General features: G+C 38.0%; 1 long non-coding RNA gene across 1 annotated transcript; it reads left to right on the forward strand.

Moving 5' to 3' along the window:
- Positions 1-2,809: 2,809 nt before the first annotated feature.
- On the forward strand, positions 2,810-13,963 carry LOC134568584 (uncharacterized). Its single transcript, XR_010084042.1, has 3 exons — positions 2,810-2,913; positions 3,012-3,120; positions 12,764-13,963. It is a non-coding gene; the product is annotated as an uncharacterized LOC134568584 (long non-coding RNA).
- Positions 13,964-14,319: the final 356 nt, after the last annotated feature.

The raw sequence follows: 14,319 nt of genomic DNA on the forward strand, positions 1-14,319 counted from the left end.
GCCTGGACTGGCAGATATAAAGAGCAAATACACAGAGCCTGGGCTGGGAAACATGCACAGCCTCTGCTAGGAAAAATGTCGTACAAGACAAACATTAAATTCTAACAAAACATGATCGACATGTTGGAACAGTAGGTAAAGAGGGCCATGGCCAAACAAGCGTATAATCTAAATGCAAAGTTTGGGCTGGGAAACAAAGGCTGATGATTTGGAAAATGTAGACGTCTATATGGAAAACGTAGAGACTTATTACGCCTTGATAAGCCGGTCCAAATTTAAGCAATGAGCAGAACCCTGGCTGGATAATGAACACAGCACCCCAGGGCAACCTAAAGATCCTGAACTGCAGAATAATTTCTTGACAAAATACAGATCACAGTATAGAATTATAACTCCCATGACACTTATCCGGCCTATTGCAGAAGCTTAATTCCAAACACGGTTCAGTATCATGGGAGTTATATTACAGCAGTGGAAGGGTCACACTGTCCCAATCCGCAGGCAGAATAACAATATGACGACTTTCAAACTTAATTCGTTTATTGCAACATAGTAATTTAAAAACCATTCCCAGTTTGTGATTGCCAGTTAGCAATGGGAACCCAGAAAGATCAAAACATCACTGTAATGAAAACGTGTGTACATCAGATTGCACCTTTAAATGCTAACACTCCTGGGCTACTCAATCATACAGAAAATTCTTTTTGTTCCTTAAAACGCAGGCACTCTGGAGAAGGAGAAATATTTAATCTTTGTGCGCGCTTTGAAGTTGCTTTTGAAATAATTGTGTGTCATGTTAACAGGACTGCCTTAAGAAAAATATGAAAATAGCATGTTTTAGAACAAACCAATATTAATAACTAACACTGTGTATAATATACTTTTTAAGAAGAAACATATGGAATGAGCTACACTTCTAACAACTGAGGTCACATTTATAGGGAAAACGCTATTAGCTGCATGGAGTGTCTGACACAAAGAATCCTATTAAGTACACTTAACAAGTACCTGTCATCCTAGAATGTATAAAATTAATCAATGGAACATCGCAAACTGTCTGTGTGTTTTGTAAATATATTTTAAACAGTTTTACTGCCTTTAAGATGCTATTAAAGCAAACTAGTTTTCCTGACACTATATCATCCTTGGGACCCCCCCCACCCCCCCCCCCCACCCCCCACCCCCCACTCTCAGGGCCCCCCTCCCGTGGCGCTGAAGGGGTTAAACCCCTTAAGCCACTTACCTTTATCCAGTGCCGGGCTCCCTCTGCGCTGGTGACCTCTCCTCCCCTGCTGACGTCAGCTCCCGAGTGAAGCGGAATGCGCATGCGCGGCAAGAGCCGCGTGTGCAGTCAAACAGTCCATAGGAAAGCATTTCTCAATGCTTTCCTATGGGCATTCTGCTATGCAATTTCGCATCCAGCGTCGCAGAAGCGCCTCTAGCGGCTGTCAGGACGACAGCCACTAGAGGTTGGATTAACCCTGCACTGTAAACATAGCTATGTTTACATCTGAAGGGTTAAAACCTGGGGGACCTGGCACCCAGACCACTTAATTGAGCTGAAGTGGTCTGGGTGACTATAGTGTCCCTTGAATAACATATTTGCATGTATATTACCTGCCAGCTCTGTACAGATAATTAAATTTTGCAACATGTATCTGACCTCACCTTCCTGATTGAATGCATGTTTTTTTCCTCTCCTTCCCCCCCCTCCCTCTGGCCATGTTTTAACTGGTGTAGGACTCAGGGGAGTTATTCACTTCTGCTGCCTTTAATGTACATAACACAGAGTGCTTAACAATAGGTAAATTTTTACACTAGAGTAAATCCTACAAAACTTTTTTTTTTTTTTTTTTTTTAAACCAGGACAGGATGTTGTGGATAATTTAATGCTTCACAAAATGTTTTTTTTATTATTGTATATTATATATTAAACCATTAGCATATTCATAACGATGTAATTGTTTTTAATTTAGTAAAAGAGCTCAATACATTTTTAAATACAGTATAGGATTTCACCCATATTGGGTTGAGATTTATTTTACAATAAGTAATAAAAGAGATGTAGATTTGCCAGATTTGTGAAAACACATGCCATGTTTTTGGTTTGCTTAATAGTTGTGAAAATCGATAAATATCAAAGTTCAATTGATTTCTGTATACAAGAGCCTAGACTGGCTACTTATAATTGTATTGGTTAAAAAAAAAAAATGGAATTTTTTTCCACAATAAAACAAAAAAACAGACAGTCTGTCTGCCTGCAATAAAATCATTTATATTTGTAGGCAATATTTTAAAATTAAGAGTAAAAACTGCAAACCTTACGTCTCAATTTATATGGCGTCCTAAAACATTATATATTGTTGAACTTAAAAAATAATTGACAAAAAATAATCAATCATAAAGTTGTGGCATTTTACTGATATTTAAACTGTTATCGCTTTCTACTCGCTCTATAATTATGGGCCAAACTGTTCTCTTTTAATACCTTCCAACAAGCTTATGGTAAAATTAAATAGAAAAAAAAAATAATATTCTAAAATGTGCTAAATTTATGTTGAATCTATAAAATTATTATGACTCTGGGATGGTAATTTTTTCACTTTACAGAGAATCAGATATATCTGTATGTAATTGCTTCTGAGCGTCAATGAGTCATAATAATTATACATTGCTCTATCGTTTACAGACTGACATGAAGAGGGTGCTGTAGCTCTGCGAAGATGTCTATCTCTTGCATAAACTCATACCTTTCCCAGAGCTTTTGGTTTTGTGTCCTTTTTTTTTTTTTTCTGGTTAATCTGTACATTTCACCCTTTAGCATGTTTTATTCTCTCCCTTATATCTTTTGTCACCGTGCCAGAAAATTTTAAATGTATCCCTTCAAGTGGAGATAATCAATGCAAATCAGAGGTACTGGATCCCAAAAGCTTGATTCTCAAACAGCATTAAGCTTCAGGAGGTCATGTTTTCAAAGTCCAACCTCCTGCTTCAGTTTTTTCTCATTGCAGAACTGCTGTATGCATGGCATGAGAGAAAGGATTCAATTCACTGCAATTGCTGCCTGATTTCACAAGGAATTTTTCTCTAAGGGACTTAAATTTCATCTAAATTACAAAGGTAGGTCATCCGCAGAATAATATCACTAGCAAAAAAAAACATGTAAAAAACCAACCAGTGAGCATTTCTATACTTGGATTATATATGTTTTAATATGGAATGCATGCAATGTATGACATATTAGCACATTGCCACAATGTACCCTTGTATTTTGATATTAACAGCCTACACGTAAAGGCCTTCGATAGCACATGATTACAAAATGGCTGCCACTCTTATGTTATTTAAAGGCAAACACCCCATACAAACAGTGGTATGGGTCGTACTATTAAGTGCATGGATTCCAAGCATTTTTACCTTCCCAGGTGATATTGCAGAAGAGATGCATGCTTGTGACACAGGTAACGTTAACAGAATGTGGTGCATGATAATCCAATTAATAATGTTTCACTTAAAGGTTAATAAAGCATTGCTTATATGGAACTGTGGTGTCAGCCTAGAAGTACTTAAGATATATTTAATTATTTGTGCTAAATAAAAAAGAAAAAAAATCAAAAGCAGTTCCATGCTGCAGAAGAATGGTCACAATTGTTATTCTAGATTTATTCATGAAATAATGTGCCGAATATAATTAAGATTTCCAATTTCTAATGCAGTTTTAGAGAGGGCTGCCGACGGATACTGTATTCTATAGTACCATTAAATTGGGTGATAGTAACAACCCCTGGATGTTGGGCTAAGGTAACATCCCCAGGACGTACTTGGAAACCAGAGTAATCTCAATGTACCTTTCCTGGTTAAATACTTTGTTATTATTATATGTGCATAAATATGTGACTATCACATGTAGGGGAATAATAAAGGTTATTTTTTTTCGTTTTTTTTTTTTTTTAAAGCAGGTCTGCGGAAATCAGGAATAAGCTATGAGCTTAAGTCATGGCTCATTAGACCACTTATAAGGGAGGGCAATGAATGATGACATAATTAGACTGTGCTTTTTTCTTCAATAAAAGGTGCCTGTAAATGGAGGTATTAATCATATCAGGGTCAAACGAATAAAGGCATAAATACATTTTACCAGATGTTTGTGTTATGACAGATTTTGGAGCTGGTTCTGTGGCTGTGTTTTGTGTCTTTAAATTACCCGGCATTAGTTTAAACAACATCTAAAATACGGCTAGGATGCGGTTTAATGCCATTTTCAGCCACCTGTCATTCAAAGAGTTAAAAGCGTTTTCTGTTACAGTATATCATGTTTAATAAAAATAAAAACTATCAAGACGAAGCTATGTATATGCCACGTATAACGCCTTGTATAACACTAGGCATTATGCAGTGATAACATCTAGTGATTGCATCATCAGGAAGGTTGCTGGTACTTCAATAGTTAAGAATTGTATCTTCGCATACAGCTAAGATCCTTCCATTGTTCAAGGCTCATTCTGACCTTGTTCAAGTATACAGCGTTATCATTGACCTATCTACTCTACACCAAGCAATCTGTTATTTTTATGACTATGCAATCAAATATGTATTAAGATCAAATAAAGAATGCAATATGAATAACATTTCTCTAGCATTGTCTAAAATCTGTTTCTGATTATTACATTTCATCTAATATACTCTTTATCTACATGACAACATGGAAAATGTTAGTTCTGCTCGTGAGCCACGATGGGAATTAGTTACTGGAGCTCAGATAAGAGTAATACGCATTCTTTGTTTTGATGATATATGAAATTTTTTTGAATTGTGGAAAATTATGATGTTTTGTTAAGAGAAAAATAAATCCAGACATAGATGGACAAATTGTCTTCAGCTGCCCGCCTTAAGAAGTACCGTATATACTCGAGTATAAGCCGAGTTTTTCAGCCCATTTTTTGGGCTGAAAAACCCGAACTCGGCTTATACTCGAGTCAAGGTCTGTATTATGGCAATTTGCATTGCCATAATACAGACTGGGCGGAGAGGGGGGCTGGCAGAGCTGTACTTACCTGTTCTGCAGCTCCTGTCAGCTCTCTCCTCCTCCGCGCCGTCCGTTCAGCACCTCGGTCAGCTCCCAGTGTAAGTCTCGCGAGAGCCGCGGCTCTCGCGAGACTTACAGTGTGAGCTGATAGAAGGAGCTGCACGGACGGCGCAGAGGAGGAGAGAGCTGACAGGAGCTGCAGAACAGGTAAGTACAGCTCTGCCAGCCCCCCTCTCCCCCCCACTGAACTGCCACTGGACCACCAGGGAAGGAGAGCCCCCCTCCCTGCCATATATCAAGCATGGAGGGGGGACGAAAAATAAAATAAAATAAGAAATAATAATAAAAAAAATAAAATAATAATAATAAAAAAAATAATAAAAAAAGGGGGTATAAGGACCACTGTGGGAGGGGGGGGTTGTATAAGGACCACTATGGGAGGGAGGGGGGGTATAAGGACCACTATGGGAGGGAGGGGGGGATAAGGACCACTATGGGAGGGAGGGGGGGGGATAAGGACCACTATGGGAGGGAGGGGGGGATAAGGACCACTATGGGAGGGAGGGGGGGATAAGGACCACTATGGGAGGGAGGGGGGGGATAAGGACCACTATACCACTATGGAAGGGAGGGGGGGATAAGGACCACTATCGGAGGCAGGGGGGTGGGATAAGGACCACTATGGGAGGGAGGGGGGGAGAAAAGGAACACTATGGGAGGGAGGGGGGGATAAGGACCACTATGGGAGGAAGGGAGGGGGGGGATAAGGACCACTATGGGAGGGAGGGGGATAAGGACCACTATGGGAGGGAGGGGGGGGATAAGGACCACTAGGGGAGGGAGGGGGGGATAAGGACCACTATGGGAGGAAGGGAGGGGGGGGATAAGGACCACTATGGGAGGGAGGGGGATAAGGACCACTATGGGAGGGAGGGGGGGGATAAGGACCACTAGGGGAGGGAGGGGGGGATAAGGACCACTAGGGGAGGGGAGGGGGAAGTAAGGACCACTAGGGGAGGGGAGGGGGAAGTAAGGACCACTAGGGGAGGGGAGGGGGAAGTAAGGACCACTAGGGGAGGGGAGGGGGAAGTAAGGACCACTAGGGGAGGGGAGGGGGAAGTAAGGACCACTAGGGGAGGGGTGAGTCAGGACCACTGGGGGAGGGGGGTGAAGGAACACGGGGGTGGGGAGGTAAGGACCACTGAGGGAGGAGAAGGGGAGGTCAGGACATATGGGGGGGGTAAATATCCTTGCACCGGCCCTGCACACACTGCATTCATACACTGCATTCATACACACACTGCATTCATACACACACTGCACTCACACACACTGCATTCATACACACACACACTGCATTCATACACACACACACTGCATTCATACACACACACACTACACTCATACACACGCTGCACTCATACACATACGCTGCACTCATACAGACACTGCACTCATACACACACGCTGCACTCATACACACACACGCTGCACTCATACGCACACACTGCATTCATTATACACACACTGTAAATAAATATTCAATTAATATATTTTTTTAGGATCTAATTTTATTTAGAAATTTACCAGTAGCTGCTGCATTTCCCACCCTAGTCTTATACTCGAGTCAATAAGTTTTCCCAGTTTTTTGGGGAAAAATTAGGGGCCTCGGCTTATATTCGGGTCGGCTTATACTCGAGTATATACGGTAATAAAAAAATAATAATTTTGTTTTAATTATGTGCCTAGAGTTAAAATATATGCTAAATATATGCTAAAAAGCAACCTATACCAAGTTAAAAAATAAGTTACAAAATTAAAATCAACCAAATTGGATATTTTCATTTAACTCAACTATTTTACTTTATATTTTTTATATTAAAACTTGTTTTTCACTTGATTCACCCTCCGGTAAATATGATGGCATTAAACGGTCTGCTTTGGTTAATATCTTTGTGCAACCTTTTTAGGAAATCCTGCTTCAACCAGACTGAATCATTAAATGTTGTTATCATGAGTTTAAAAGGAACTGAATTAAAGGATGAGTCAGATTCAGATAAACACCATACTAAGGACCAATTTGGTGGATAGTTGGACCTACTAAAACTTACTCACAACCAGGCCAGGAACAGTAGGAATCACCAAAATCATCCAAACAGTCCACACTCATAAGGAACTCAGGATACTTGACAAGCTAGATTGTGGAAAGTGCATACTTTATTGTAGAAAACAATGGTCAACAAGATTATAATAATAATAATAATAATAATAATAACAAAGTATTTAACCAGGAAAGGTACATTCAGATTACTCTGGTTTTCAAGTACATCCTGTGGATATTACCCTAGCCCAACATCCAGGGGTTGTCACTATTACCCAATTTAATGGTACTCGTTTTATCTACCTCTATGCCGTAACAGACCTCATAAGTGACAGGCAATCAAAAATCTTGAAACACATGTCAATTAATTCAGACCCTTTCTACGTCAGGGGAGTCCAAGGTTTAAAAAAAAAAAAAAAATACAATAATACAAAAAACAAAAATGCCTGCACCTGCCAAAAGGGTGAACAAAATTATGAAAAAGCATACAGTAGCACTTGATGCGTTTCGTGCCTGTCCTGACACTTTATCAGTATAAAAATCTAAAAACCATGAAGAAATTCTGGGAGGAAAGGAGTGATATGTCCACCTCACCCCACCCAGGATTAATGACTTCCAAATCCTGCAGTACACCCGAGGAGTAGTGGGGTATGACAAGCTGATTTGTTATTCAGTGAAGTGACTCTGTTACTGTTGAGTATTTCATGAAAATACTTTTATTTATTTTTTTTATTTTATTTTTACAAACTACTCAATTTTAAATGAAATTCCAATGCAGTACAAAGATACCATAAGTAAAGTAAGGATGACTTTGATTTATGATCATGTATGAGGTCAATGAAAGTTGACAAAAGGCAGAATGACCAGTCTTAAGCTTTGTCAATTCCCAGCAATCATCTCTAATGTCAGCTGGGGTGAAGGGATTCTCCATGAACATCCCATGAAAAGTTCTATGGAGTATCCTGCCATCTCTCAAATGTCTAATTTAAAGGCTATTTTTTCTGATGACAAAGAAAAAAGGGGGGATTTTATGTCCATTGGTCATTTCTTTGTGTTTTATGTATTCGATTACTAGGTTTACCCCCTGATAAGTTCCCTTTACACACTCTAGACCCCTTAGGGGGTAGCCCCCCTTTTTTTCTTTGTCATCAGAAAAAATAGCCTTTAAATTAGACATTTGTTAGTAAATTATACATAGTTTATGCATAGATTGCTTAGTTATATGATAACTATTATCACTTATATTACTTATAATATTAATGCGTTTTCCTCCTGAATCTTACTCACAGCACATAAAATAAATGATAGGGACCTAATGGCCCCTTGTTTACTTCTGTGATATTTTGTTTATTAACTACTTGAATGCTAGCAGCTCAATTGTTTAGGTTTGTTACCTAGACCATGGGCCAGCACCAGCCAACAGAATATAGATACCAGTTGAAGAATAAGGTCCAGGCACTCCAATGGTTTACAGGAACAATTAACAGAACCAAGGAAACACTGCAATGTTTCAACCCCCTAAGGGGTCTAGAGTGTGTAAAGGGAACTTATCAGGGGTAAACCTAGTAATCGAATACATAAAACACAAAGAAATGACCAATGGACATAAAATCCAGAGGACAAAGTAAAGTCCCTACATGAATATAATGTAATTAAAACTAAATTTATTTATACATGTTTAAAAAGGAACGGTAATTGAACCAAAAGGACAAAACAACACTATAAAAAGGAACCTTATAAACACAAAATAAAGGGGAGCTCATAAGCTCCAAGTAAGAAATGGGGTAGAAGGGGTTAAGAAGCAATGGAGGCTGCTTGATAAGATAGAATGATAAGATAGAGACAATTATCAATCCTAATTGTATATAGGTTACAATGTAGTTGTGGTGAGTAAAAAATATACTCACAAAGAGTTTGAACAATATAATATCTATAGGATAGTACAGCAAGGAAATATATAATGTAGCAATTAAGTCATATACCCTAAGGATAGCAGAGGGATAATGTCTCTGAAAAACATTATATAGCTAAGCCTTCGTTGAACTTGCTAAACACTGAATCAACTTCAAGGTCGCTTTCTGAAAAAATAATATTGTAATGAAGGCAAAAAACTAGGTGATTGTAAAACAGAGACAAGTATAGAGTAAATCAATCTGTTATCAGGTAGTTATGGTGAGTAGAAAAAAATATACTCACAGAGAGGTTGAACCCAATAGCTTAGTTGCTAAGCAGTATAATACCTATGAAATGATGCCTCAAGGGAATATATAGAATGTTGAAAAAAAATTCTATAACCAAAAAAATTGCGAAAGGATACTGGCTCTAAAGATGATCATCAATGATCATCTGCACCCAGACCACTTCATTGACTTTATTGGTCCTTTAGGCGAATAAACATAAACCTTTCAATACATTTAACTTCCATGAAAGTGTTACTCCGGCCATCATGACCACTTTAGTGATTTGAAGTGGTCATGGTGGTAGGAGTCTGGATGTGCAGTGTTTCTGCTTGAAATATGTGCACGTGTGTGCCAGGGGACTTGGAAAGCCCAGAACTCTGTTCTGGCTACTTAATGTCTATTTTGTGCATATTTTATGTCTCTCGTCAGTGCTTTCTACACACTGGTGACAGACGTAATAATTTTCTCCCTTGCAGGCAGAGTGCCTGAAAGGGGAAGATGGCTCTCCCCTCCTTACCTCCCTCTCTATGTGTGCTTCTTCCGGCCTCTCGCCGAAACTTGAATAGGTTTAAAAAAAAAAAAAATATATTGTCAGTTACAATAAAAACATGGCTGTATTTTTTGTTATAGTATTCTAACATGCTTTGCAGGCCATGAGTGCTGTTAATTGTAATCTTATTTCATGTTAAAAATGTTAAAATGAAAATGAGTTTGTTGTACAGCAATTATCATCTCTATCTATTTTATCTCATCCGTGAATAGCTGGATATTATGTTTGCTATTTTATTGTCTAGCCTTGCTATTCATGAATAAAATTGAATGTTAAAAAAAAAAAAAAGGTTCCTAGCGTAAATGATGTCGGCAGCCAATCAAAAGCTATGATTAGCAGAAGAACTCCTAGCTTTCAAAAATACAGGAAATAGGCTCTCAGAATTGTCTGTGTCAATCATGCCAGGCTCAGCTGTAAATCTTTATTGTTTATATTTTAAAAAAAAAGCAAATAAAATTGCTAAACAAATGTAAACATTTCCACACAAATAATTTGTATAATACTACATGGTGGGAGAGGGGGGCATTTACTATTTCTGTAGGAAATACTACTTTATCATAGGGTTATCTTACAATGTAACACCTGCACATGTTTCTTTCCAAACACAACATTGTTTCTTCAATTTTGTTAAAAAACAAAATCATTTATAAAATAACAAAAAACTTAGTCAGATTGTCTAATATGTAAAATATTACTAGGTTTGATCTCACTTAAATATATGTTAAGTGTCCTTTTGCCTATGCTTTAAGTGTTATTTTTGTGACAATTATAACACTTATAAATGATTTCCTAGTTTATCTGTCAGTTCATATGCCATTAATGTGTACCTTACATGCCATCTGTTTGAAACAATTGTCACTAAACTATGTTGCCTGTTTTTTTTGTTTTTTTTATATTGCTATTAAATCGTCACTGTTACCGTCTAGAGACCTTGCTAAATACGCAAAGACCCCGACGGTGACATCGCCTCTGGGGGTCCGCTGGCCAGGGAGGCAGGAAAAGGAGAGGTTTACTTACCTGAACCTATCCCTTGCAGGTACAGCCATCTTGATCTGGTGGGTCCTCTTCTGAGCCAATGCCACATAGACATAGCCATTGACTCTGCCCTGAGAGATGGAGGAAAAATACAAACACAGAATCCCTACTTTGTCTCTGGATATTTCTTGACTGGGCTGTTAAAATGAGTATATCAATAACATTCTATTTTTTTTAAAGTATTCCTTTTTCAGGGGGGATGACAGTGCCGGTTTAAAGTTACACATGATAGTAAAAGTGATATAGATTTACCAAATAATATTATTACAAAGAATATATGTTTAAAAAATTGGCCAACCCTAAGCACGATAACCATTACAGCCCGCTATAGTGATTATGATGCCAGGAGCACCCTTGCCCAGTTCCCAGTTCCGCAGCCAGAAGCTGAGGGGGTCAACATTCATTGACTGAGAGCGTTATCTGACCACTCTCAGCCAATGATAATCACTCTGTGCACCAGAGGTTATGTCATAGTTAAACACTGCACATACTGACTCCAGGCATCACAGCTGCTTCAAATCACTGAAGTGGTCATAGTGCTTGGAGTAATCCATTGAGGCCCATATTATTTAGAGCTACTTTGGCTCATCTATTCAGTTAATAATTGTCAAATTCTATCCAGTTATTTCTATCATTATGAAGATGCTATTTTGTAATTTATATGAGCAGCATGTGCTTAAAATAGCAAAATGTTGGGTTTTTAGCCTGTCAATCAAATATATTTGGAAATAATGGTAGAAATTGATGCATATATGAGCTCTAAATGTGTTTGCATTGCAAACCACGCCCACCAAATTCTCTCTCTATCTGTGGTTCTTAATATACACCTGTCAGACTCTATTACATGTGTAGATAAAAAGAAAATAGCATCAGTGTCTTCTATTTTTACACTCCTCCATAAAGTAAAGGCTAAAATAGACAGCAAACCACAGCTGGAAGCATTTTAGAGTCAGATAAAATCTGCCAAAATATATTTTACTGCTTGTGTTGTGCTCATCAAATCTAAATTGGTCTGAAACACTTTTTTTTATTTTTTTTTAAAGAAAAAGAAAAAAGTAAAATGACTAAGACTGGTTGCAGCTAGTTTGAATGGTATTTGACTTAGAGAAAAAAAATAAAATTTTGGGATGATTCAACATTTACAAGTGCAATTCCAGGTCCGAAGTTGCTAAATGTTGATAATCAATTGATTTTCATGACGACTGGAGTACTATTTAGCACAGGTGCTGCCCAAAAGGTAGATCCACAGATGTTGTAGAACTACAACTCCAATGATGCTTTGCATGCCTTTCAAGTGTTTTAGAATCGCAAAGCATCATGGAAGCTGTAGTTTTGAAACATCTGGGGATCTACCTTTTGGGCACCCCTGATTTAGCACCTTGCCCAAGAATAGCACCTGCTTTTGCCTTGTTAAATCTCCCACATAACTATTGCAATTAAGAATGTTTGTTTAATTATAGAGTGCACACAAATACTAGAGAGCAAAATATAGCAAGTAATATGTATTATAAAACATACATATACACAGTGAAAAAACGTTTCCAGCAAATATATCCAGTTGGTGGGTACGGGGTACAACTAGAACATGTTATGCAGGCAGTGGAGGGGTGACAACTCGTAGCTTACGGGGGAAGCACAATAAGGTTTTTTGTTTTTTTCTCAAAACTCCTATATTTGACAGATGGATGTTGTTAGAGTTGACACCATACATCTCTAAAACCTCCACCAATATGATCTGCACAGAATAATGGGATATTCAGAGCGCTATGCATGCCTAAGAGACACAGACTGTTTCCAGAGACTCCACTGCTACCAGTTTCTACCAGCATGTGTTACAAATGTAATGTGCATGTTTTCATCTCACCCATCAGTCACTTGTAAAGATCTCCAGAAATGTATAACTTATCATATTGGCTTCTTGATTGACCCCAGATACTGCACTTCACCAAGAGACAGACATGTTGGCTATTCCAGGCCTAGAGAACATTGAGACTGAAGGCATCAGCTGGTGCACAAAACCACACGATGCTTGGCTACTAAAGGCTCTGCACAATTCCTGCTTTCTGTCTCACTCCATCAGTACTTTGGCAAGAGACATCTCAATGCACTTCATTCTATTTTACCATGCAGAAGAAAACTGCTGGAATGTAGATCATAATCCCTATTTACTGGTGGTTTGGGAGGTAATTGCCAACCTGCCTCACTTACCTGCGTGCTCGTGTGCAGAAGTATTCCATTGGTTTCCGTAATTGTCGTTCCAATTTTAGAATGTTGTGTTATAATTTCTCTTCATTCATCAACTGCATAGAACATATTAATCAAGTATTACTATTCTTTTTAATTTTAACCATAAAGCAAATCAGAGACTTTGAAAAGCAAATACAAAGCTGGTTTTCCTTTATATTAAAACTTTTAATGTATGATAAGTGTATTCAATGGATTTGTGTGTTTCTTCCCAACAACATGTTTGCATGTACTAACACAATTTGGCCCACATTTTTCCCCTATTCTCCCCTGCAAGTTTTCACCCAGCAGAGAAGCATTTTCCTCTGGTAGGACTTTATTGTGTCCCTCTGTACTGTTGTAGACATGCTATGTTTTATGGACACCCAACTCCAACATTCTACAGAAACATTTATTAGGTCATACTGCATGTCCGCATTCTAACAGCAAGGGATCAAAACAAAATTAGTGCACTACAGAGATTCGTTTCAGACTGCAAGAGCCATGTAAAAAAAGGTAAATGTTATTAAAGTGTTCTAGCATTATACTTACATAGATACATTATTTTTTCATTAATGTTGCATTTTTTTTATGCTGTTTTCCTGAAAATGCCATTAGTCTGCTTACATACACATAAGCAAGATATTTAACCACTTTTATATATCTATTATTGTCACATTTACTATATTCTACAAAAATGGTATTCCAATTACTGTGCTAATATTTCCAATTCTTTCTGGAATTATTATAATTATTATTACAGAATGCTTGGTTGTATAGGGAGAGGTATTTGCAGTAGAAAGAGAGAAGTTCTCATGCCATTGTACAGAACACTTGTGAGACCTTACTTGGAGTATTGTACACAGTACTGGAGACCGTATCTTCAGAAGGATATTGATACCTTAGAGAGAGTTCAGAGAATATCTACTAAACTGGTTCATGGATTGCAGGATAATACTTACCAGGAAAGGTTAAAGGAACTTAACATGTATAGCTTGGAGGAAAGACGAGACGGGGTGATATGGTTTAAAGCATTTAAATACATTAAGGGAATCAACACAGTAAAGGAGGAGACTATATTTAAAATAAAAAAACTACCACAACAAGAGGACATAGTCTTAAATTAGAGGGGCAAAGGTTAAACATAATATAAAGAAGTATTAATTTACTGAGAGGGTAGTGGATGCATGGAATATCCTTCCTG

Source organism: Pelobates fuscus, chromosome 7 (assembly GCF_036172605.1).
Source record: "Pelobates fuscus isolate aPelFus1 chromosome 7, aPelFus1.pri, whole genome shotgun sequence".
NCBI lineage: Eukaryota > Metazoa > Chordata > Amphibia > Anura > Pelobatidae > Pelobates > Pelobates fuscus.